Consider the following 26,010-nt stretch of genomic DNA (forward strand, 5'->3'; position numbering starts at 1 on the left):
AAGAGGAAGAGAGCTCTCTCTGTGCATTCGGCGAGCTGCAGATCAAGTCCCTGCGATGGACCTGGTAAACCCTGCATCTGTGGAATGTCTGAACAGACACGGAGTGTCTCCACAACTGAGACCAGTCAAGCTTTAGCAGTTGTGGACTTTGGGGGCAAGTATACATGGGAGTGGGCTTCCCTGGTAGCTCAGCTGGTGAAGAATCTGCTGGCAATGCAGGAGGTTGCAGTTTGATTCCTGGGTCAGGCAGATACCCCAGAGAAAGGATGGGCTACCCACTCCAGTATTCTTGGGCTTCCCTGGTGGCTGAGATGGTAAAGAATCTGCCCGCAATGCGAGAAACCTGGGTTTAATCCCTGGGTTGGCAAGATCCCCTGGAGGAGGGCATGGCAACCCACTCCAGTATTCTTTCCTGGGGAATCCCCATGGACAGAGGAGCCTGGCAGGCTACAGTCTATGGGGTCGCAAAGAGTCAGACATGACTGAGTGACTAAGTACAGTTCAGCACAACACACATATGCGGGGGGGGGGGCACCAAGTCAGAGTCAGATGTGCCCACAGTGCATCCAGAGACCTACCCAGATGTCAGGGAGCATCTCGTGAGGAGGTGAGGGAGGCTGTGGCTCACTGTTGGAGCAAGGACAGATAGCTGAGGCCCCAGGAAAATATTGTTAGTACTACATTTTTTTGTGTGTTTCACTTTATTCTGTTGCTTTTATATTATTTTTCTTTTGTTTAAAGAATTTTTAATATATTTAAAATTTTTCTAGTTTTACTTTTTCATTGCCAATGAAATGGGCAACCTTGACAAAGTGGACAAATTATTAGAAAGGTACAGCCTTCCAAGACTGAACCAGGAAGAACTAGAAAATTTGAAAGACAAATTGCAAGTAATGAAATTGAAACTGTGGTTAAAAATCTTCTGCCAAACAAAGTCCAGGGCTATATGGTTTCACAGGTGAATTCTATCAGATATTTAGAGAAGAGTTAACATTTATCCTTCCCAAACTCTTTCAAAAAATTACTGAGGGAAGAATATACCAAAACCCATTCTATGAGGCCACCATCACCCTCATACAAAACCAGACAAAAATATCCACACATACAAAAATTACAAACCAATATCACTGATGAACACAGATGCAAAAATCCTCAGCAAAACAAAAGCAAACAGATTTGAACAACACATTAAAAGGATCATATATCATGATCAAGTGTGATTTATCCCAGGGATGCAAGGCTTCTTTAATATATGCAAATCAATCATTGTGATACTCCATACTAAGAAACTGAAGAATAAAAACCATATGATCATCTCAATAGATGCTGAAAAAGCTTTTGACAAAATTCAACATCCATTTATGATTAAAAAAAAAACCAAAACTCTCCAAAAAGTGGGCCTAGGGAAACTAAACATAAAAAAAGGCCATATACAACAAACCCACAGCAAATATCTTTCTCAGTGATGAAAAACTGAAAGCATTTTCTCTAAGATCAGGAACAAGAGAATGATGTCCACTCTCACCCCTATTATTCAACATAGCTTTAGAGGTTCTAGATATGGTAATCGAAGAAAAAGAAATAAAAGGTATTCAAATTAGAAAAGAAGTAAAACTGTCACTGTTTACAGACAACATGATACTATGCATAGAAAATTCTAAAGATGCCACCAGAAAACTACTAGAGCTCATCAATGAATTTGGTAAAGTTGAAGAATACAAAATTAATGCACAGAAATCTTGTGTATTCCTATTCACTAACCAGGAAAGATCAGAAAGAGAAATTAAGGAAATAATCTTATTTATCATTACAACAAAAATAATAAATTACTTCGGAATAAATCTCCCTAAAGAGGCAAAAGACCTGTACTCAGAAAAAACAAATAAGATCCTGGTGAAAGAAATCAAAGACAACACAAAGCAATAGAGAGAGATACCATGTTCTTGAATTGGAAGAATCAATATTGTGAAAATGACTGTGCTCCTCAAAGCAATCTACAGATTCAAGGCAATTCCTTTCAAATTCTCCCCCTGCCCACAGAAATTTTCCCCCCACAGAACTGGAACAAAAAAAATTTCACAATTTGTATGTAAACACAAAAAACCATGAATAGTTAAAGCAATATTGAGAAAGAAAAATGGAGCTGGAGGAATCAGGCTCCTTGACTTCAGACTGCACTACAAAGCTATACTAATCAAGATAGTATGGTGCCGGTAGAAAGACAGAAATATGGGTCAATGGAACAGGATAGGAAGCCCAGAGATAAACCCATGCATATGATCATCTAATCTATAATAAAGGAGGCAGGAATATAAAACAGAGGAAAGAGATAAACCCATGCATATGATTAATCTATAACAAAGGAGGCAAGAATATAAAATAGAGAAAAGAGCCTCTTCAATAAGTGATGCTGGGAAGCTAGACAACTACATGTAAAAGAATAAAATTAGAACACTCCTGAACACCATACACAAAAATAAACTCAAAATGGATTAATTAAAGACCTGAATGTAAGGGCAGACATCATGAAACTGTTAGAGGAACACTCTATGACATAAATCGCAGCAGGATCTTTTTTTACCGATCTCGTAGAGTAGTTAAAATAAAAGCAAAAGTAAACAAATGAGCCCTGCTGCTGCTGCTGCAAAGTCGCTTTAGTCGTGTCCAACTCTGTGCGACCCCAGAGACGGCAGCCCACCAGGCTCCCCCGTCCCTGGGATTCTCCAGGCAAGAACACTGGAGTGGGTTGCCATTTCCTTCTCCAATGCATGAAAGTGAAAAGTGAAAAGTGAAAGTGAAGTCGCTCAGTCATGTCTGACTCTGCGTGACCCCATGGACTGCAACCTACCAGGCTCCTCTGTCCATGGGATTTTCCAGGCAAGAGTACTGGAGTGGGTTGCCAGTGCCTTCTCTGAAATGAGACCTAATTAAACTTAAAAACTTTTGCACAGCAAAGGAAAGCATAATTAAGACAAAAAAAAAAAACCCTCAAAATGGGAGAAAATAATTACACATGAAACAACAGACAAAGGATTAATCTTCAAAATATACAAACAATTCATGCAGCTCAATATAAAAACAAACAACCAATCAAAAAATGGGCAGAAGACCTAAATGGACATTTCTCCAAAGAAGACATACGGATGGGTAACAAACACATGAAAAGTATTCAACATCACTAATTATTAGAGAAATGAAAATCAAAACTACAATGAGGTATCACCTCACACCAGTCAGAATGGCCATCATCAAAAAGTATACAAAAAATTAATGCTGGAGAGGCTGTGGTGAAAAGGAACCCTCTTTCACTGTTGGTGAGAATGTAAATTGATACAGACACTATGGAACACAGTATGGAGGTTCCCTAAAAAAATTAAAAATAGAACTACCATATGACCCTGCAGTCCTACTCCTGAGTATATATCTGGCATGTTCAGTTGCTTCAGTCGTGTCTGACTTTTTGTGACCCTATGGGCTGTAGCCCGCCAGGCTCCTCTGTGGGATTTTCCCCGGCAAGAATACTGGAGTGGGTTGCCATGCCCTCCTTCAGGGGATCTTCCTGATGCAAGGATCGAAACTGCACCTCCTGAAGGTAATTCTTTACTGCTGAGCCACCTGGGAAGCCTGGGTATATAAGCCCAGGTGGTTGGACACCTGATGTGAACAGCCAACTCTTTGGAAAAGACCCTGATGCTGGGAAAGATTGAAGGCAGAAGGAGAAGAGGGCAACAGAGGATGAGATAGTTGATGGCATCACCAATTCATTGGACATGTTCTTGGGCAAAATCTGGAAGATGGTGAGGGACAGGGATGCCTGGCATGCTGCAGTCGATGGGGTTGCCAAGAGTGGGATGGGGCTTGGTGACTAAACAACAACATATATACAGTGGACTATTACTCAGCCATAAAAAGAAATGAAACTGTACCATTTGCAGAGAGATGGATAGACCTAGAGATTGTCACAGAGACTGAAGTAAGTCAGAAAAACAAATATTTATAAACACATGTATGTGGAATCTAGAAAAATGGTATAGATGAACTTATATGCAAAGTAGAAATAGAGACACAGATGTAGAGACACAAACTTATGGATACCAAGAGGCTAAGAGGGCATGGGGTGGATTGGAATTGACATGTGCATTCTATCTATAAAATAGATAAACTAATGAGAATTGACCATATAGCGTAGGGAACTCTACTCAGTACTCTGTGGTGACATAAATGGGAAGGAAATTTAAAAAAAGAGGGGATTATGTATATGTGTAGCTAATTCCCAGGTGGCTCGGTGGTAAAGAATCTGCCTGCCAGTGTAGGAGATGTAAGAGATGCTGGTTTGATCCCTGGATAGGGAAGATCCCCTGGAGGAGGGCATAACTAACCACTCCAGCATTCTTGCCTGGAGAATCCCACGGACAGAGGAGCCTGGCGGGCTACAGTCCATGGGGTCGCACAGAGTCAAACACGACTGAAGCGACTTAGCAGAATAGCTGATTCATTTTGCAGAACAGCAGAAACTAAGAAAATGTTGTAAAGCAACTATACTCCAAAAAAAAAAAAAAGATTAATTAATTTTAAAAAATAGAATATTCATCTACCAAATTGAGAGGACAATAAAAAAAATAATGCAATAAAAAAGATTTTAGAAAAAGAAGAAAGGGGAGAGGACAAGGGCACAGCTCACAATGATGTCTGGCTTGGGGTAGCCCCGCCTGGAAGGATGAGGCAAGCAGATCTGTGTGTTGCTGGTGCCCTCTGGTGGCCAAATGTGGAACCACCAGCACATCCCTCTGAGAAACCTTGGTTCTCGGCTCACTTGAAGCGTCGTTAATGAACACAAGGACGGTTTGTGACTAGCAGGAAATGGATTTTGATCAGTGTTACCTCTTGGTGCAGGTAGCTGGGTGAGGTGGAAAGCTCAGGAACTTTGGAGTCAACGATATGTGAAGTCAAACTGTTTTCCCATCACATCTATTTGTACAGGCCATTAGCTTTCCTGAGTATCATTTTCCTGATCTGCAAAATAAGCATAGGGGGAATATTCCACCCCTGAGAGGCCTTGGCCTTGAACTTATTCTCTGCCTCTCTCTTTGACTCTGAGTTTTTGTCCTTTCTCCCTCTGATGCCAAAAGCTTGGCCTCCTGGGCACTGGTGCTGGATCAAATTTTGGAAGCAGAGTTTTGGGTGAAGTAGAAACTTGGCACCTTTGGGTGCCAGGCAAAGGAGGACAGAGCAGGGTTGTGCCCTCAAAAGCAGTGTGTCTCAACCCTGGGGGCTTGGGTGAGGAGTTTTATAACAATGGTTCAGGGGTGAGTTGCTGATAAGGATCAGGGTGTGTGCCTGTGGTTTCTTTAATTTGGCCTCATGGGGTCTCTTGATGAGCTTCTGTGGTTTTCAAGGCTGTTAAACTGTGACCTTCTCTCTGGAATGCTTTGTCAAGTAATTAACATCTTCCATTTGTTGGGAGTTTTAGTTCTGCAGAAGAGCTTGAAGATATTGTCCATTGGGTATCCCTTGAGGGAAAACCAGGACCCTTCCCCAAGGCTTCATTCTGGCCTGCTCATTCCTTGTCTCTGCATCCCCACCCTTCCCTGAGGAACAACTGTCTGAATCTGCCCTTTGGAACTCAGGGAATGTCTGAAGTTTATTTCCTATAAATAAGAACTGCAGGACACAGGAAGGCTTTTGTGCCCAGGAGCCCCACAGGGTCTGGCTGGGTTTCACTCCCACCCACTGTTTGGGACTCACCTTTGTCCTAGGAGTCTTAGAGAAGGACCCTCCCAGAAGTGCCTGAGAAGACACCAATGGTCGGTCTTCCTTCAGACAGACACTGGCCCCTGTGCAACCCCGATCAGGCCTCCACGGGGCCCCCTGACCTTGGCCCAGTGGTGGAGGGGGTGTCCCATCCCTGCAGCCCACCCCCCCAGTTGCCGTCCTGATGAATCCCCTCTCCCCTTCAGCCCATGCAGTGGCTTCTGTAGGGAGAACTGGAAAATTTTATTTCCAAGGGCGCATCGCAATTGTTCTGCTTTATATAATCACTGGCTTTTGAACTTAGGAGACAGAAACACGTGCTTTTGTTCTCTGATCTCACAATGACTGGCACCATCTGAAGCACGGAGTGACTCCCGGGAAGCTGTCGGCTTGCTGTGTGCACAGCCCTCAAGGTGAGAGGTAACAAAGTGCAGAGATCCGTAAAAGCACATCACCTGGTCCCTGAAGTCTTGTCACACTCATGCTGATGAAAATGTCACCTCCCAGAGGCACTCTGAGGGCACGTGAGACTTTACAAGGAAAATGGCCGGTACAGAAGGTGGCACTCTTTCCCTTTCCTTAAAAAAGTAACTCGTTTGATGCACATTTTGTTTTTTACTTCAAAAGAAAGTTTCTTTGGCTATTTTGTCTTTTTGGCAAATGTAGAAAGGCATGGAAGACACCGGAGGCCGTTAACAGACTGGAAACGTTATCTAGGGAGCATCTGCAATGGACCAGGCACGGTCCCAGGAGGCAGGGAAGCAGTGGGTAAAGAAAGAGTCATCCCTGCACCATGGAGCTCTCCGTCCAGGCGGGGAGTCCACAGAGGCACAAGTAGACACATAAAACATGAGGTGGGGAAGGTGCTGTGAAGAACAGCCAATGGGGCTGGGCCAGCAGGGAGTGAGGGGCAACCTCTGTCCTGAGATGACCCATGAGCTGAGGTCTATGCAGAGCGAGGGGCAGGAACAGTCCAAATCTTTGCTGTCCAGGCGTCCAGCTGTCCAGCTTAGTCCCTGGCGATGGGTTGCTTGGTTCATTCAGGTTTTCCTTAGCTGTAGCCACCTGGCAAGGAGCCCCGCCATGGGCCTGGCACTCTGCAAGGTCTTGGCTCTACGAGGTCCCAGCCGTGATGCTGGCTTCCCATGCTCTTGTCGGCAGAAGAGGTCAAGGGCATTCGGAGATGTGTGAGGAGCTGGCGTGGAGTGACGCCTGGCTGGCCGGGTCCGCGGAGGACGGCTCTGCGTGTCCCGCTCCTTCTTGCTGGCGGCTCCTCCACCTGGGAGTCTCTCTGCCCTCACTCCGGGTTTCCCACGGCTGGCTCCTTGGCATCCTTCAGATCTAGCCCGGATGGCACTTCCCCGGACCAGCTAGTCTCAGCCAGCCTTGCTGCACCCTCTGCCGCGTCACCTGCTTGGCTTCGCTGGCTGCTCTCAGGGACCCCGAGAAGCTGCCCGTGGATGTCAGTCCCGAGGGTTTGTCTGTCCTGGTTCCCCCGATCCCCCAGCCCACAGGGCCACCTGTGACGTACGCACACTCACAACACAAATGTGTGGAGCGACGGAATGTCTTCACCCTGCGCATTCTCAGGGCACCTTAGATTTCTGTTCCCTTCTATAATCTCTCTCTCTCTTTGGGCTCCTTAAACAGTCAACCATAACTATATAATGGCAAAACGGAACATTTTGAATAAATAATTCTCCCACTTGAAACATTGTTTTGAGGACCTTCACTCCTCTTCAGCACACAGCCCTGCTGTCCCTTGGGTTATCTGCCAGTTTATAATCTGCATGTGTTTGGTGAATGTCCCTTCAGCAGCCCCCTAGACCCTGCCTTGTTATGAATGTTTCATAAATACATGAATAACTCTAATTGGCTATATAATATTCCAGATACCATTGCTTGTACCTTCTCTGTGTGAGTGATTGTTTATACTGTGGTATAAGTATCCACTGTGGTAAGTATCCAATTTATCCTTTCAGATCACCTCAGTCAGTCAGTTCAGTTGCTCAGTCGTGTCTGACTCTTTGCGACCCCATGAATCGCAGCACGCCAGGCCTCCCTGTCCATCACCAGTTTCCGGAGTTCACCCAAACTCATGTCGATTGAGTCGGTGATGCCATCCAGCCATCTCATCCTCTGTCGTCCCCTTCTCCTCCTGCCCCCAATCCCTCCCAGCATCAGAGTCTTTTCCAATGAGTCAACTCTTCACATGAGGTGGCCAAAGTAATGGAATTTCAGCTTCAGCATCAGTCCTTCCAGTGAACACCCAGGACTGATCTCCTTTAGGATGGACTAGTTGGATCTCCTTGCAGTCCAAGGGACTCTCAAGGGTCTTCTCCAACATCATGGTTCAAAAGCATCAGTTCTTCAGCACTCAGCTTTCTTCACAGTCCAAATCTCACATCCATACATGACTACTGGAAAAACCATAGCCTTGACTAGATGGACTTTTGCTGGCAAAGTGATGTCTCTGCTTTTTAATATGCTGTCTAGGTTGGTCATAACTTTCCTTCCAAGGAGTAAGCGTCTTTTAATTTCATGGCTGCAGTCACCATCTGCAGTGATTTTGCAGCCCCCCAAAATAAAGTCTGACACTGTTTCCACTGTTTCCCCATCTATTTCCCATGAAGTGATGGGACCAAATGCCATGATCTTCGTTTTCTGAATGTTGAGCTTTAAGCCAGCTTTTTCACTCTCCTCCTTCACTTTCATCAAGAGGCTTTTTAGCTCCTCTTCACTTTCTGCCATAAGGGTGGTGTCATCTGCATATCTGAGATTATTGATATTTCTCCTGGCAATCTTGATTCCAGCTTGTGCTTCTTCCAGCCCAGCGTTTCTCATGATGTATTCTGCATATAATTTAAATAAGCAGGGTGACAATATACAGCCTTGACGTACTCCTTTTCCTATTTGGAACCAGTCTGTTCTATGTCCAGTTCTAACTGTTGCTTCCTGACCTGCATATAGGTTTCTCAAGAAGCAGGTGAGGTGGTCTGGTATTCCTATGTCTTTCAGAATTTTCCACAGTTTATTGTGATCCATACAGTCAAAGGCTTTGGCATAGTCAATAAAGCAGAAATAGATGTTTTTCTGGAACTCTCTTGCTTTTTGATGATCCAGCGGATGTTGGCAATTTGATCTCTGGTTCCTCTGCCTTTTCTAAAACCAGCTCAGATCACCTAGGGAATGATTATTAAAATTTTTACCAATGGAAAAACTGAGGCTCAGAAAAGTGAAGCCAATTTGTTCAAGGACACACAGCAAGGGTTTAAATCATGTCTGTGCTCTGCATGACGTCCTTCAAATCTGGTGGTGTTGTCGGGGACAGTTAATGTAGTTAGTCAGTTCAGTCGCTCAGTCGTGTCCAACTCTTTGCAATCCCATGGACTGCAGCCCACCAGGCCTCCCTGTCTATCACCAGCTCTGGGAGTTTACTCACTCATGTCCATTGAGTTGGTGATGCCAGTTACAGTTAATGTAACCTGTGTCTAATTCTGAGCAGTAGGGTTTGTTCATATTTTGATGTTATAGACCAGTGCCCAATGGACACTTGTAATTGGGGCGAATGGGGTGCATGAGATAATCTATTATAGTAAGCAAAAAAAAAAAATCTATTATACTATCAATTTCTATCTCTGTGTATTCCCTTCATAATTCTTAACATTATATATCTTCAAGAACATGCATAATTTACAAGTACTGGAGGGAAAAAACATATAGTGAATGTTTGCATTTTTTTTTGTTTGTTTAACAGGAGGTGTGGGTTATGTATGCAAAACGTCTTGTTGAGGATCTTATACACATAACAGCAGCTTCAGGCAGTGATTAAAAAGAAAGGGAAGGCACCAGGAACAGGACATTTACTACATAAAAACTTTGTGCATTTTTTAGCTTTTTCTCTGCGTTTATCAGCAGAAGTCTTGACTTCTCTCTCCCAGATTGTGTTCTTAATGTGAGACTCACCGTGCAGCTCAGAAACTACATGTCCAGCTCTCAGGATGGGTATTCCCCCTTCTCCCCATGACAAGCTGGGACACTCAGCAGAGAGATCCCTGGGCCAGGCATCGAGTCCTGGCACTCTCTAGGTGTGTAATCTTGGACCTTCATTCATTCCTCACACCACAAGGTTTCCCCAGGATCCTAGTAGGTGCTGAAGCCCGGACTATGCAGCAGGAGCTCCAAGATCACCACCACATGACCCAGCCCCCCAGAGCTGGAGGCACAGAGACCATCACAAATAACGTGACTGTGCAGGCCTTCCAGGGGGAGAATAAAGGCAACTCCAATGGAATTTCCTTGAGGGTTGGGCATACTTCAGAGAAGACTTACAGAAAAGATATGCCTGAGCCTGGTCTTGCAGGGTGAACAGAACGTCAACAGATGAACAGTAGGCATGATGGTTTCTGTGCCAGCACACGAGGGCTTGGCATACCGAGGAGGGTAGGGGGGACACTAATCTCCAGTGTTGGATCACTGCCTATGGCAGAAGTGGTTTCCGGAGGTACTTTGGAAGAGAGGGCAGGGCCCAGATCTCAGAGGACTCTGAATGTCAAAGGGCTTGACTATCACTCTAAAGGCTGTGATGAGCAGTGGGGAGGGTAAAGTAGGAGAGGAACTGTTTAGGTCTAAACCATTTGTGCAATGATGTGGAAGGGGAGAGAAAGGGTTTGTTATACAAGCGGAGGCGATCCAAAGAGGCAAGACCAAAGTAGTTAGAGGGAAATGGGGCTGAGGGTGGTTATGGAGGAGGCAAAATTAGTGGGACTTCACGGCGACCAGAGTCATTAAGCAAGAAGGGCCCAGGTTGATTTCAAGGATGTGACTTGAGGGGTATTATTGACCAAGATAGGCACTGGGGAGAAAGACCTGATCTGTAGAAAATACTATTATATTTGAAAAGAAATATTCAAAAGGCAACTGGTGATATGGGTCTGGACATCAGAGACAAGTCCTTGCTGGGGATGGGTGTCTTTGGGAATCATTAGCTTAAAGAGGGTTTGGGGACTCTCAGGAATATCTAAGAGGACAAATAACCTTGGCTGATAGCATTTGCCTATTGCAGCAAATGCTGCAATTGTTAAGAGCTTTGTGAATTGTAAGAGTTTTGTAAAATTGTAAATAGTCCCACCATGATGGATTGCCGGCTACCAGTGGATCACTGAAGGCAGAGTTGGGTTTGATGCCTACTGTCTGCTCTCGTGAGCTGGGATGAGCCAGCTGGACACATAGCAATGGTCACACCTCCAAGTATGGTGAAATCTCTCCTCTGCTGGAAGCCTGTGGGATTTCTCTGCATAGCTCATCCAGCGAACTGTGTGTGTCTCCTGTGCGTGCTTCCATGTGATGCAATATCAGTAAACGGACGGGGACTTTGTTTTTGCTGCTTCACTGCAGAGTGTACAGACCCCTCCTCCTGCTTCTTGGTGACCCCAGGCAGGCTCTGCTGGGTCTACAGAAATCTGGGAGCCACCTCCCAGGGAAGGCTTTCCCCCAGGGCCCCACCTACAGAGCCTCCAAAGTTCCCAGAGTTTCCAAGTAGCACTGACCCAATTTGAGGTTCTCCAATACCTTCTCCAGCACAGGGAAATCTGCTTTTTGTTTCCATGTTGCTGAGGAAAAAGGCTGAAGCTCTTAACACAATATTAAAGTCAGAGCAGCACAGCGTTTTCACCCCTTAGCTTTTTGTCTCTTTTGATCAAATTGTGTCAGATTCAAGAGGCCTTTTTCTGGGCTTTTCATAACACATTGTCAAGCCTCCCTGTCTCATGTTTGTTTTTCTCTTCCTTTGAAAGTTACAGTTCCTCAGACACCCGTGCAGGCTTCAGCTGGTGTCACCGGGAGCAAGGCATCGGCTCTGCTCAGTAAGGCTCAGCAAACGAGGGTGATGGGAAGAGGAGGAGCTGGGATGGTGTGCTATGGGGGGGTGGGGGAGTGAATGAGGGGTGCTGCTAATCAGAGCAGAGGAGCCTCAGCTCTTCCCCGTCAAAGGCCATGAAGCAGAGCAGAAGGAAGGGGCCCTTGGGGATTAGAGAGCTCTGGGGTCAGTCCCTTTTCTTTTTTCTGGCCTTGGACAAATGGTCTCATGGCTCTGAACCTGTTTCCCAATTTGCACAACTGAATGCCTACTTCATGGGGGAGTTCTGAGGATGAGAAAAGGGCACCGCAGAGCTCTGGGCTCAGTGTCTGGTATGTGGGATGTTCCTGTCAAGTGAAACGGAATATATAGCAAGTCACAAAAGCAGGCAGGAGCTGGGGGTCTCATCAGGGCCTCAGCAGTGTGAGGGGATCTGAGAGGGGCTGGACTTGGTGAGCAGCAGCTGTGGGTGACCATTCTGGGCCTCAAGTGCCCAGGCTGTGGATGTGGGGAGGGAGGGGGACCCAGCTCCCAGGAGAACACACTTTTTGGTGCTTGTTCATGGAAACAGCAAAAGCAGCCCCTGGGACTGAGTGAGAGCTCAAAGTGGGAATTGCTATGACTTCTCAGATGCCTCGATTTTTGTTTTCCTAATTACAAAAGTATGTTCAGGTGTAGAAATCATGGGGGATACAAAAAAAAAACAAAGAAAGAGAGAATATACCTTAAAAGATAGAGAAAATAGTACTTAGACTTTTTATTCAATGTACGCACATGTATATTTTTTAAAATATGTCTTTGGCTACATATTATATCCACAGTTGTAGTTCCTGAGGTTTTTTTTTTTACTTAATATTACATCAACAAACACTTGCTCTTGTCATCTCATAGTTGCTTTAAAATGTTTTTAGTTACTGTCCAATATTCTGTTCTAGAACACTGTTGATTTGTTTCTTAGCTATTTCCCTTTTCCTCCGCCTTTAAAAATAACACTTAGAGGAGGATTCTTGTAGCTGAGACTTTGTCCCCCCCTGAGATTTGTTCCTGCACCTCATGCGAAGAGTTGAGTCATTGGAAAAGACTCTGATGCTGGGAGGGATTGGGGGCAGGAGGAGAAGGGGATGACAGAGGATGAGATGGCTGGATGGCATCACTGACTCGATGGATGTGAGTCTGAGTGAACTCTGGGAGTTGGTGATGGACAGGGAGGCCTGGCGTGCTGCGATTCATGGGGTCGCAAAGAGTCAGACACGACTGAGTGACTGGACTGAACTGAACTGATGGACTGAATGTTTGCATTTGCCCACCCTCCCCCACCCCTGCACCCCTTCTCAACTCAATGAAAATGAAACCAAAGTAACTACAACAGGGCCTTTGGAAATTAGGTCATGAGGGTGGCGCCCCTCATGAATGGGATTAGTGCCCTTATAAGAAAAAGTATGAGAGAGCTTGCTTCTTATCTCTGCTATGTAAGGATACAGTAAAAAGAAGACCATCTGAAAATCAGGAAGCAGGCCCCTGCCAGACACCAAATCTGCCAGCACTTTGATCTTGGTCTTCCCAGTCTCCAGAACTGTGAGAAATCAAAGTGTGTTGAAGTCTTCCAGACTACAGTAACTTGTTATAGCAGGCTCAACCCACTGGGACATTTCCCAAGGCTGTATTTATAGACTGGATAATGTCAAAAGGGTACCAACATTTTTTAGATTCTAGATCCATTTTGTCCTTCAGAGAAAGTGCCCAAATTATCAATCCCTCTGCAGCATCTGTGTTCCAGCCCATAAGTTATTTGTACATAAACCTCTTGAAGGTCTCTGTGTGTCTTTGGGGGAGTTCATGTACTTCATGTTAAAGAATGCTACATTACTACAGCAGTGGAAAAGGTTAAAATAAGACCAAATGGCATAGCTGGCTCAAAAGAAGAGGGACATCTCCACAGACCAGAAATCGAACTAAAATTCCAAACGTAGGTATCCTGAAGAGATGTGAGCCATACACGAGAAGAAACGACTCAGAGTTCAAGTTCTAGGAGAAGGAGTGATTAAAGCCGTTCCACAAGGGAGGCGACAGAGCCAGGGTCCCCACCAGAAGTATGTCCTCATGCCCTTGAAAAGAGTTGGATGTCTCTGCTACCATGCTTCTCTGTCTTACCCCTGAGGAGCTTCAGACAGAAGAGCAGGGATCATGGGCCAATGGCAGATGCAAAGGCTGGGCCAGTTTTCTGGCTCTGTGACAAGATCAGGGTCCTCATCAGCTTTGTCCTGGTGCTATCGATAGCTTATTGGAATGAGAACTGGCTTTGGAAATTACCATTTACTAAAAGTCTATAAGGAGATCAGCCCTGGGTGTTCTTTGGAAGGAATGATGCTAAAGCTGAAACTCCAGTACTTTGGCCACCTCATGCGAAGAGTTGACTCATTGGAAAAGACCCCGATGCTGGGAGGAATTGGGGGCAGGAGGAGAAGGGGATGACAGAGGATGAGATGGCTGGATGGCATCACTGACTTGATGGACGTGAGTCTGAGTGAACTCCGGGAGTTGGTGATGGACAGGGAGGCCTGGTGTGCTGCGATTCATGGGGTCACAAAGAGTCGGACACGACTGAATGACTGAACTGAACTGAACTGAACTGAAAAGTCTAAAAAGGATTTTAAAATAAAAATGTACAGACTATTTAGAAAAAAAGTATAAGAAATTAAGAAATATAAATAACAGAAGAATATGAGAAAGAAGAAATTATAGACCTTAGGAGAAAAAAAAAGGCAGGAAAGAATGGATGTGTTTCACATTGGAAATGGGTGCTGAGGTGTATAACCAGATCACAGCACAGACAGCAAGGTGTTTAAAAAATAAAGCAAGCAGTGAAGAGACATGAGGGTGGGCAGGACCCCAAGACTTGTTTTATGAGTGGAGGGAATGGAAGAGAAGCACTGTTTGAAGATATGCTTATTAGGAACATTCCAGAAAAGAAGTGAGACATGAGTTCTTACATCAAAAGCTCACTCAGAACCCTGAAAAAGGAGAACTAAAAATAAATTATATTCACCCACATTGTAATGAACTGTAGAACATCAAGGCTAAAAAAGAGCCTATGGAGTCATCAGAGGAAGAATAACAGATGCTTATAAAAGCAGTTACTTAATAGCAATTTCTTATGTTGGCAGACTTCTCATCATCAGACTTTTCTTATTGAAGTATAGTTGATTTATAATGTTATGTTAATTTCTGGTGTATAGCAAAGTGATTCAGTTATATACACAAGCATATATATACATATATATTCAGATTCTTTTCTCTTATAGATTATTACAAAATATTGAGTATAATTCCCCGTACTATTCAATAGGTCCTTGTTGGTTATCTATTTAACTTATAGCAGTGAGTGTCAATGGTGTACTTTAAAAAGGTAAAAGTGATATTCTTAAACTTTGATGTTTTAAAATATAAACTAACATATTTTACATTAAACAGTTAAAATTCAAGAATGAGGGCAAGATAAAGATACTTTCTGATATATAGGAAATAAATTTACCACCCAGAGACCTGTATTAAAAAAGTAATCAATGAGTGCATTTCAGCTAGAAGAGAAGTGAACACAGAGAGGAGATGGGGAAGGAACAACGTTAAACAAACTTCGAGAAAATATCTTGGTAAATCGAATTAACCTTTGATATCAAAAGTATTCTGATGAGCTTTTTAAAAGGTAAGACTAAAACGCTAAATAAAAAAGTGTGTGTGCACATGTTTGTGCAAGGGTGGAGCATGCGTGCTGTAGGAAAACCCTGGTAGGTTATTGTGTCAGTTGTCAAACTATAGACTCCTCTCCCCAGTCCACCCTTTATGGCCCTGCTTGTGATGCTGGAATCTTTCTCCCTTGCCAAAATGGCACGATGTTAAGCTTTGTAGAAAAATAAGAGGCTCTATTTTTGGCAGGTGTGCCCGGGGGTGTCCTGTGGCGGCTTCCCCGTTGCCCCAGAGCGCGGGTTCCCTGAACACCACCCCCTGGTGGATTCCCAAGGATCTACAGGAGGCAGCTCCCCGCGAACGTCTGCCATCCGTGTGGCGCTTCAGTCGTGTTCGACTCTTAGCGACCCTCTGGACTGTGGCCCGCCAGGCTCCGTATGTCTCCTGAACCGGGAGGCAGGTTCTTTAGCACTGCAGCCAGCTGGGAAGCCATCCAACAAGCCCAGACGCCTCCTCTTCAGTGGGGTTTGGGTCCATGCTTGAAAAACAGGACCTCTTAACACAACACCCAGCCATGTTACTTCCCTGGGTGCTACAGCTCTGCCCCAGGAGTAGAGCTCAAATATTCTTTAGACTTCTCTTTATCTCCTTGTAGAAATCTCTCCTTATTCCAATCTCCAATTATACTTAATGCTTCTTTACAATGCATTTTCCCTTTCCAAATTACTGTCTGGTTCCTGTCTCTTGATTGGACTCTGAATAAAACAAGGCTTTGCCTTGGCCAGGAGGAAGATAGAAACATAAATTAACTATTGACACGTTTAGGAACGCCTGTTAATTTTGTGATTTAAAAATGTAAGAGTAAAGGTTAAAAGAATAGAAATATAACTTCTAGCCTCTCAATTAGCAGAGGGAAAAAAAAAGCATATAGAAATATTTATTAAGACAACAGAAGGCAGTAAAGTGTTGACATTTTGAAAAGTTGTTGAAATTGAAGAATCATGTTTCTTGTATTTATTTTTATAGTTTCAATATGCAAAGCAACATTGAAACTGAAAGTGAAAGTGTTAATCACTCAGTCATGTCTGACTCTTTGGGACTCCATGGCCTATATAGCCCACCAGGCTCCTCTGTCCATGGAATTCTCTAGGCAAGAATACTGGAGTGGGTAGCCATTCTCGACCCACTCGACCCCTGGGATCTTCCCGACCCAAGGACCAAATCTGGGTCTCTGGCATTGTAGGCAGATTCTTTACCCTCTGCACCACCAGGCAAGCCCCATCAAACAACATTATATGTTGTTTATTGATGCACACATTAGTAAGTATATAAATACACACCGCAAAATGACCCACACCAAATGTCCAGCAGTGACTGGCCTCGGAGAGGGTGGGAAGTCTAGGATCAGGCTGTGATTCACTGGAAGTCATAAGCAAATCTACAGTAGCCCATCCACCCTTACCTGTGGTTTCCCTTCCGCAGTTTCAACTACCTGTTGTCAACTGCAGTCTGAAAACGCTAAATGGAAAATTCTGGAAATAAGGAGTTCAAAAGTTTTAAACTGCACACTGTTCTGAGTAGTGTAATGGAATCTCACACTGTCCCCCTCCATCCCGCCGAGAACGGCTCATCCCTTTGTCCTTTGTCCAAAGCATCGCACCCAATCGTTACTCAGTAGCTGCCTGGGTTATCAGACGGCTTGGTGGGGTATCATATGGCATGTTCGAGTAACCTTCATTTTAATCAATAATGCAACCTGTAAGAGCAGTGTTGCTGGTAAGTGGGAGATCCAAAGAGAAGCCATAAGAACTTCCTTGAAGTGAATAGGTGAACATTCTCGACTCGATAAGGAAAGAAAAAAAAATCATAGGCTGAGGTAGCTCAGCTATGTGGTAAGAATGAATCTTCCAACTGTGAAATTGTGAAGAAGGAGAAAAATCATGCTAGTTGCTAGTTGTACTGCCACATGCTCAACAGCGGGTGATGGGTTAGTGAAGAGGAAAAGGCATTATGTTTGTACCAGAACCTATTTTGAGAGAGGGGGAAGGCCCTTTTACACATTTATGTAACTTTTATTACCGTTTATTGCTCTAATTGTTCTATTTTATTATTATTATTGCTGTCAATCTCTTACGGTGCCCAATTCATAGAAGAGGCTCTCACATAGGAATTCATGTATGTATTTGGTGCTGTGTGTGATTTCAGGCATCTGCTGGCAGTGTTGGAATGTATTCCCCAAGGATTAAAAAAACTGAAGCAAACATGATATAATGCTAAGATCTGATAAAGTGGATGACAGGTATAAAACTATGAGATTACATAATTAGAACATATATAAACAGTCTATGGGTTAAAGACACTTACCTGTCTAATGCAGCAGTCCATGGGGTTGTAAAGAGTCAGACACAACTGAGAAACTGAACAACGATGGAGACATGTCTAGGAGAAAGGCTATTTGAGACTCAGATGGGAAACTTGATGACTATTATTTCTTTCTCTTTGGCCATACCACATGGCATACGTGATCTTAGTTTCCCGACCAGGGATTAGATCCAAGTCCCCTGCATTGAGAGCATGGAGTCTTACCAACTAGACCCCCAGGGAAATCCCAATAAATACTTCTTGATTTGAATTGGAGCAATCTTCCAGCTTAACTGGGGCTTCCCAGGTGGTGCTAGTAGTAAAGAACCATCTGCCAATGCAGGAGATGTAAGAGATGCGGGTTCAGTCCCTGGGAAGGTCTCCTGGAGAAGGGCATAGTGACCCACTCCAGTATTCTTGCCTGGAGAACCCCATGGACAGAGGAGCCTGGTGGGCTGTCCATAGGGTTCCAAAGAGTCAGACACGACTGCAACTTAATTATGCCAAGGCTTGCTTTTTCCTTTAACCAGTAAATAATTCCCATTAGAGTCTGGGGGATGGGGTAAAGAGACCCCAAGTACATTCCTCCCCTTGGTCTACAATGCAGCCTTTATGATAGACACGGCCCCTCACCCAGTCTCACCTCCTGCCATTCCTCCCATACACATACTCTGCCGTAGTAATGGATATCCTTTCTGTTTCTGAAATGCTGTGCTTTTCATGACTTGGCCTTAAGACATGTTGTGCCATCGTCTTTCAGAGCTATTTCCCCTTTCCTTCCTGGCAAGCTTACCTTACATATGACCCCGCCTCCTGTCTGAATCCTTCCCCAGCCCTGCAGTGGAGTTAGCTACCCCTTAGTCCACGTCCTCACAGTACTTTGCACAGCCCCTGTCGAAATGCATTTAAGTGCATGTCTGTGATCACAACAGATAACCCCTTTTTGAAGACACAGACTGTGCTGAAATGGCACAGCTAAAGTTATGCATTATACCTGCTGTTTGTTCAGCACCAGGCACAGATTATATCTAACCGTGTCAGTCATCAATTTCTATTCTGTAAATGTGGAAATTGAGTCTCTGAGGGGTTTCAGTTCAGTTCAGTTCAATTTAGTCGCTCAGTCATGTCCGACTCTGTGACCCCATGAATCACAGCACGCCAGGCCTCCCTGTCCATCACCAACTCCTGGAGTTCACTCAGACTCATGTCCATCGAGTTGGTGATGCCATCCAGCCATCTCATCCTCTATCGTCCCCTTCTCCTCCTGCCCCCAGTCCCTCCCAGCATCAGAGTCTTTTCCAATGAGTCAGTTCTTTGCAGCAGGTGGCCAGAGTACTGAAGTTTCAGCTTCAACATCAGTCACTTCAGTGAACACTCAGGACTGCCCTCCTTTAGAATGGACTGGATGGACCTCCTTGCAGTCCAAGGGACTCTCAAGAGTCTTCTCCAACATCACAGTTCAAAAGCATCAGTTCTTCGGTGCTCAGCTTTCTTCACAGTCCAACTCTCACATCCATACATGACCACTAGAAAAACCATAGCCTTGACTAGATGGGCCTTTGTTGGCAAAGTAATGTCTCTGCTTTTCAATATGCTATCTAGCTTGGTCATAACTTTCCTTCCAAGAGTAAGTGTTTTTCAATTTCATGGCTGCAATCACCATCTGCCATGATTTTGGAGCCCCAAAAAATAAAGTCTGACACTGTTTCCACTATTTCCCATGAAGTGATGGGACCAGATGCCATGATCTTAGTTTTCTGAATGTTGAGCTTTAAGCCAAAGTTCTCACTCTCCTCTTTCACTTCCCTGAGCACTCTCACTTGCTAAGGTCTCACAGCTGGAAAGTGGCAGAGCCAAGATGAAGAATCTGTGTTTGTCTCACTCTAAACTCATGCTGTTCTGTGCTGCTTTGCAGTCTTACTCACCTCTAGGGCCCCAGAGTCTGGTACACAGCTGAGGACATTGCTGTTGCTCAGTTGCTCAGTTGTGTCGGACTCTTCGCAACCGCACGGACTGCAGCACCCCAGGCTTCCCTTTCCTTCACCGTCTCCTGGAGCTTGCTCAAACTCATGTCCATTGAGTCGGTGATGCCATCCAACCATCTCCTCTTCTGTCACCCGCTTCTCCTCCTGCCTTCTATCTTTCCCAGCCTCAGGGTCTTTTCTAACAAGTACAGCTGAGTACAGCCTTTGCACAGCCAAGTACGTAGTAGATCCTAATAAATATGTGATGAATGAATGAACGAGAAAATGAATGCACAGGTGAGTGAACAACCCAGGAACCACTGGAGGCAGAAGTTTACTCGTGTGTAGAGAGCACATAATATTAGTTGCCTATTGTTTTCTACTTTGCATTCTAATGGGTTTACAGCAAAGGGCACCTGGGCAGGAAAACAGTGCATCCCCCACATTTCATTACTGATTAAAACGATTCAAGATGTAACATGAATGAGTTCAAATAAGCAAACCGAGCAAATGCAAGAAACAGCAGAAAGCAGAATGTAGAAATGGAGGTAAGATAAATTGGATCTGAAATATTTGGGTCTCACAAATGAGAAATCAGAAGACAGGGTTGCTTCCTTTAGCTTCGGTCGGCAAGCAAGTTAAAAAGGCAGAAAACAGCAACATTGAGGCTTGAATTCTTAAAAAAAATATAGTATTTCAAATGGTCCTTTCATTCAGAGATCTCAAAGTATTCAGCAATATGTTTACCTTTGGCTGTGTGTATGTCTGGGTGTGTGTGTGTGTGTGAGATCAGTCGTGTCTGACTCTTTGCGACCCCCATGGAAATTTTCCAGGCAAGAATACTGGAGAGGGTTGTCGTTTCTTATTCCAAGGGATCTTCCTGACCCAGGGATCAAACCTGAGTCTCTCGTGTCTCCTGCATCGCAGGCGGATTCTTTACCACTTCACCACCTGGGAAGCCCTTTTGCCAAACAGATACCAATTAAAGGAGAAGCACCACCCGGTTAGCCTTGGAGGTGGAAGAATGAGGGGCTTCAGGAATCCGTCCTGGGACTGCGGCTGACATTCAGGCAGACAGGGAAGTGTGTGTTGTCTCTCAAATGATGCAAGGGCCATTTGTTTGTGCGATGTGCTCATTCATCCAGCATAGCAGGGTTCACGTGTTGGGGAGGTCAGGGCCAGAATGCTGGCTCTGGAGCCTTCCACCTGTCCATCTCCAGGCATGGCAGTGACTTCCTTCGTTGAGTCATTTCAGCTGTAAAATGGACATAACAATACCCATTATATCTGATGCTATTAGTCCTCATTTTACAGATGAGCAAAATGAGTCTCAGAGAAATTAAGTGACCTGCTCAAGGTTGATAAGAAGTGGTGGTGTTGGAATTCAGACCTTGGCCTCTGACTTAATCCTGTATGGTCCCCCAACTCCTCCATCATATCTCCTTGCCTCATCCCTCTCTTTTCTCATAAGCCAGAAAGATGTGATAACTGTGAGGATTAAGAATGCCTGGTGTAGGGACTTCCCTGGTAGACCAGGGGTCAAGACTTTGCCTTCCAAAGCAGGGGGTATGAGTTCAATCCCTGATCAGGGAGTTAAGAGTCTACATGCCTTGAGGCCAAAAAAAAAAAAAAAAAAAAACCAAAACAGAAATAACGGAAGCAATATTGTAACAAATTCAATAAAGACTTTGAAAATGGTCCACATCAAAAAAACTCTTTTTGAGAAAAGGAGAATCCCTGGTGCAAACTAGTTGGGGGAGGTTCCAGCAGCAGGAAGGGCTCTCTTAAAGCTGAACGCCCTTGTTAGGTAAACAGTGTTGCTGAAACATCTCTTCCCTTTCGGGATACACGTCACGGCCACTAGGTGGCAGAGTTGTGAAGCCAAAGATCCCAGAGCAGGCTGACTCAAGAGCCAGAGTCTCCAGAGATCACAGCCAAGTTCACTTTTTGACAGCTTTGAAGTTTGAAGGCAAAAGAGACTTCTTCTCTTTCTAAAACAGTTCCTCTTTTGCAACCAGGGGCTTCTTTAAACAAACCTGGCATTCCCCTCCCCTGAGTAAACTCCTTTGGTCCTCCATCTATCTATCCACTGATCCATCCATCCATCTACACATCCAACCTTCCATACATCCTTTAAATATTTGTGAATATGTAGTATGTGCCAGGCACTGCTCAGCACTGGGGATACGGCAGTGAGCAGACAGATCCAGAATTCACTCTCAGTGAGCTTACGTCTTACTGGGCAAATATGGACATTAAACCGATAACCACACAAATAAATAGACCACTGCAGCCTAGGACACAGGTTGTGAGAACAGGTCTCATGTTACCTAAGGGACCCAACTGTTCTGATGAATGCGGTAGCCGAGAGAGGTGGGATGAGTGGGAGACTTCTAAACTTAGAGAAGACAACGTAGAGAGATCCTGGGTGTGAAACGAGTGTAGTAAAGTTCAAGGCAGAACTGCAAGTGGAGGGGAGTGGAGGGCAGTGGGAGAGGAGGGTGGACATTCAGGCTTATTGGAACTTTTCAAATTCAAAAATCAAAACCATATTTCCAAAGTAATTCCAGCTTGGCCTGCCCTTGTTCTTTTCTCGTTATTCTCCAGTAACTCAGTTTGGATTGAGGGGAGGAATGAGGCAGGGGCTACAGTTAGGGTGTGTGTATCTGTTGATTTGGTGGGGAATTTCAGGTCTGCAAAACTGAGAATGATGGAGGGAAAAAGGGTGGGAAGAAAGAAGAATAGACAGATTCATCATCTGCCTTCTTCCAGAAAGTCTTCTGGGCAGCTAGATAGGAGGGATCATGAAGAGAGCAGTAGGTGAGGAGGAAAAGTTACACGATGCCTCTCTGTCATCAGAGAGCGGATACAAGGCTGAACAGGGCCGAGATACTGTGGTGAGATCAAGCATTACCTTCAACAGACTCGGGTTTCATTTCCAGAGTTGCCCTGCCTAGGCATGTGCTCTTTGGCAAGAAAATTTCATCTCTATGAAATGCCACGTGGGGATAGTAGCACCCACCTTGAAGAAGCAAGTTCAAACTGCAGAACCTATTTCTGTGGAGTGTTTCATGCAGTGGGTGTTATGATAATGACCACGGAATCCATCCTGGGTCTGGGGATCCAGTTTGTCCAACCCAGACCATGGTGGTGCCTCTGACTCCTGAAACATTCAACGAGAACAGCCCTGACCCATGGGTCCATTCTGGTCATTTTACAGATGGGAAGACTGAGGCTCAGCACTGGGAGGGACTTGCTCAAGGCTTTGGTCTTCCTACAACCCAGGATTTTCCCCACAATGATACCTACAGGGGCCTACCTTGGCTCATGGGTCTCCTGTGTAGGACTTGGAGAGCTACTAAGGAGGGACGATATTGGCAAATAGGAAGAACTGATTTGCTTTACTTGGGTCCATGATCATCATCATTGTTGTTCAGTTGCCAAGTTGTGTCCCACTCTTTGTGACCCCTTGGACTGCAGCATGCCAGGCCTCCCTGTCCTTCACCATCTCCTGGAGCTTGCTCAAACTCATGCCCACTGAGTCAGTGATGCCATCCAACCATCTCATCCTCTGTCATCCCCTTCTCCTTCCACCTTCAGTCTTTCCCAGCATCAGGGTCTTTTTCCGTGAGTTGACTCTTTGCATCAGGTCCAAAGAATTGGAGCTTCAGCTTCAGCATCAGTCCTTCCACTGAGTACTCATCATAATAGTGACCACTGTATCCTAGAAATCACAGTCAACACTTTACAGGAGGGACACCTCCAACCTCCTGTGTCCTTGAAAAGTGGGTGTTATTATACCCATTTTCCAAATGAGGAAACTGAGGTTCAGACAGATTACATTTTCTCATCAAAGATCCCATAGCTGGGAAGTGACAAGTCTGGAAGTAAAATCTCAGCCTGATACCCTGTGCTCTCTACCTTCTACCTTTATTATTTCATGTGACTCTCCCCTCTTTACAGGTGAGGCAACAGGCACACAAAGGTACCATCACTTTTGCTGGGAGCTGCTGGGAGTCACACCCACGATTTGAACTGGTGATGTGAACACTTGTGCTTCAAAGGGTCTCCAGCCCTGAAATCTCTCACTTCACGAGTGTCACCCAGGCCTTTCTGCATCCCTGGCCCTCAGTCACCTCAGCGCTTTTTACCTTTGCTTTCCTCCTGGAAGCACAGAGAAGACAAATCTAGATTTAATGAGGATCTTGGTCCCTGCCATGTATCAGATCTTTGCTGAGCCCTTCTGTATAGCCCTAGCCTCCTCATGTGTAAGATGGAGTCACCAGGTTGACCTCTTAGGGTTGTCGTGAGACTGATTCAGTGACACGATGACAATGAGGGAGAGTCCAGTCTCTGGAGGAATGCATATGTTCCACAGACAAGGGAACGTGGCCAGGAAGAGGCTGCAACTGAAACCGAGCCTCATGCTGCTTACGAAATTCTAGGCTGCTTTGGCTTGTCCTGTTCTGTAGAGCAAGGCATCCCGATTCTTTCCAAATGCAGCAATGGAGCAATCGTTGTATTTGTTCACTGCAGTGAGTTAATCAGAACAGACTTCCTGCGGTTGGCAACTGGAGCAGGGGAAGGAAGGGGGCAGTCCTCCAGCTCCTCCAGCTACACCCAGCCTCACTGGGGATGGAAGGATGAATATCTTGGCATGTCTGCAACCTGCTCAGTTTCATGCTGGCATAGGGGTTGGAAAGCTCTGTAAACCCCACTGCTTGTAAGAAGCACCTGGGGAGTTTGGAAAAGACCCCAGGGCCCATCCAGCAACATCAGATCTCTGGGAGTGAGAACCAGGCATCAGAGTCTTTTAAAGTTCTCCAGGTACCCTCCAATGTAGAACCAAGTTTGAGTATCTATGCTCCAAGGAACTTACCCTTTTAGAGCATTCTTCTTCCCCCAGTGTGGGTGGGACTTGCCTTTAACACTGAGCTGAGATCAGGCTCTTGGCCACATACAGTATCTGGTTCACAAGATAGGGGGACCTCCTTGGAGTTTTTTGGAAGTAGGGCAAGAAAGAGACTCAGACCAAGGGATAATCTGTGCCACCGAGGAAGAAGAAAGTCAGGAAATGCTCACTGTGAGCATGTTAAAGAGGAATCATTTTCCCTTGACGCTGGTAGAATCCATGCTATCTCCCCAAATGATATGCACAGTAACTTTCTTCAATTCAACCATCGTTTTTTTGGGCACCTGCTCTAATGTATCCAGGACTATGTTCAATGTCAGTGATGCATAGCTGATACATAGTTTAATAAACCGTAGTTGAGAATCTCTGAGCCGTGTGTGTGGGAGGAACGAACAGAGAGATGACAATGCTAATCAAGATTTGTGGAAAGTCCTATGAGAAGCCAATGGAATGCTGCCTCACTTAGTCTAAAGGGAATGGCTCCCCAGCAAAGCGGGTTTTGAGGGATGCATAGGAGTAAACTGGGGTGTAGAGATTCTTGGTTTGTGATATGCTTGGGAAATAGCTTGCAGCTGGTTGGTCGGGAGAGGAAACAAGCTGGATCATGGAGATCCTTGAGTACCAGACTGAAATCCTATTTTTTCCCCAAGGATGTTACCGTAGTGCTATGAATCAAAAGTAATGAACTCTATATAGCACTTCAAAAATGATTCAAGCAGGGCTACATAAAACATAAAAAGCAAGTGGTATGAGACGATATTAGCATGATATTATTTATTTGAAGTTTAAAAACATGACAAAAATATAGTGTATTGTTTATAGCTACATGCTATTTATAGTAAAAGTACAGCATCATTCCTGGAATGATTCCCAGCAGTTTCGGGATGGTGGTTCTCCCTGGGGAAGGACAGAAGACTTGAGATCAGGAAGGGATATACAAGATGATTTAATTGTATCCGCAAGTTTTTCTTTCTTTACATAAATAGTAAAAAGATCTGAAGCAAATGACAAAATGGTGAGATGCTTAAGGCCAGCATATACCTTATAATGTGTGTGTGTGCACGCGTGTGTTCAGTTGCTCAGCTGTGTCCAACTCTTCGCGATCCTATGGACCGTGGCCTGCCAGGCTCCTCTGTCCATGGGGTTCTCCAGGCAAGAATACTGGAGTGGGTTGCCATGCCCCCCTGCAGGGGATCCTCCCGATCCAGGGATTGAACCCACGTCTCCTGTGTCCCGTATTGGCAGGCTGATTCTTGACCACTGAGCCACCTGGGTTATACTACATCTCCCCTAAATTTTCTCTCTGTTAAAAATATTCATAGTAAGAACTCCAATACTTTGGCCACCTGCTGTGAAGAACTGACTCATTTGAAAAGATCCTGATGCTGGGAAAGACTGAAGGTGGGAGGAGAAGGGGACGACAGAGGATGAAATGGTTGAATGGCATCACCGACTCAATGAACATGAGTTTGAGTAAACTC

Source organism: Oryx dammah, unplaced genomic scaffold (genome assembly GCF_014754425.2).
Source record: "Oryx dammah isolate SB20612 unplaced genomic scaffold, SCBI_Odam_1.1 HiC_scaffold_26, whole genome shotgun sequence".
NCBI lineage: Eukaryota > Metazoa > Chordata > Mammalia > Artiodactyla > Bovidae > Oryx > Oryx dammah.